Genomic DNA, 1533 nt, shown 5'->3' on the forward strand with positions numbered 1-1533 from the left:
ATTCATGCTTGTACACAAAGAAAGCTTGTAATGGTTCTTTACTAATTTTGGTACTCTATGTGCTTTTAACAAGGACAACTCATGAGGAGCTAGATGCTCTTAGGGCTCAGCTCAAGAAGAGATTTGAGATGAAAGATCTGGGACAGACATCTCATATACTTGGTATGTGCATTACGCGCGATAGATCTCAAGGACTACTCTAACAGAGGGAGTACATTCATAAAGTCCTTGAGTGCTTCCGTATGCAGGATGTTAAGCCTATTGACTATCCATTACCTTCTCATATGAAGGTTTCACAGGCCAATTGTCCGCAGACAGATGAGCAGAGGGCCAAGATGGCCAAGATTCCCTATGCATCAGCCGTGGGTAGCCTTACGTATGCCATGATAGCCACCCGTCCAGATATTGCTTTTGTAGTTGGGGTTGTGGCACATTATATGGGTACACCTTGCAAAAAACATTGGGATGCCGTGAAGGGTATCATGAGGTACTTGAAGGGCATAGCAGATATGTGTATTTGTTATGGCAGTGAGGATACAGGAGTTGTGGGGTACACTAACTCTGATTATGCAGGACATGCAGATAGTAGGAAGTCCACTTTTGGCTATGTGTTCACTTGTGCTGGAGGGGCTATCTCTTGGATGTCCAGGGCACAGAAGTGTACGGCTCTTTCTACTACAAAGATTGAGTATATTGTAGCCACAGAGGCTTGCAAGGAGGCTATCTAGTTAGGCCGTTTAATTGTAGACCTTGGTATGTCAGATGATATGCCTACACTGCATTTGGATTCTATGAGTGCCATTCAGTTGGCCAAGAATCCGGTCTTCCATGTGAAGACAAAACATATTGAGGTGAGGTATCACTTCATTCAGAGGTCATTGAGGACAAGTCTGTTGACCTTATCAAGATCCCAACTAAGCAGAATTCTACAGATTTTCTCATGAAGAGCCTCACTAGGGAGTGCTTTGCCTTCCTCAAGAGATTGATGGGCGTTGGATGAGATGACGTCTTTTTCCTCATCCTGTTGTACATGTGTACATGTTGTATTGTATTTTCTTTTCTTTTCTCTCTCACTGAGGCAAATTTGCCTTTAAGTGGTAGGTTGTTGGGGGTAAAGGCGCCTATGCCTAGATGCCCGTATATTACTACACTTTACTACACTGACAGTACCCGCCACTGCATACTACAAGTGGCGGGTACCCTTCATAGTCACTTATTCTTTATTCTTTTAGTGATAGTTTGAATAAAGGAAGGCCCGGCCACACATTGTGGTTGTTGGAGTTCCCACTTTGAGTTTCTCTCTCTCTTGCTCTTGCTCTCCATCCGCCATAGCTCTCACTGCCAAGCTTCTTCCTTCTGGGTTCTACTTTCCTTTCAATTTTCAGTCACTTTCTTCTCTTTTTTACATGTTTTCCACTGATTAGTAGCATCTTGCATAGATAATCTAGTACTTACTTCATGCTCATATTCAATCCGAATACCCAACAAACTAGTTTCCTCTTCAAATTATAGCAATGCACTAGTGGTATCACT

Source organism: Lygodium microphyllum, chromosome 3, assembly GCF_053477565.2.
Source record: "Lygodium microphyllum isolate KBCC chromosome 3, Lygodium_microphyllum_v1.1.10, whole genome shotgun sequence".
Lineage (NCBI taxonomy): Eukaryota > Viridiplantae > Streptophyta > Polypodiopsida > Schizaeales > Lygodiaceae > Lygodium > Lygodium microphyllum.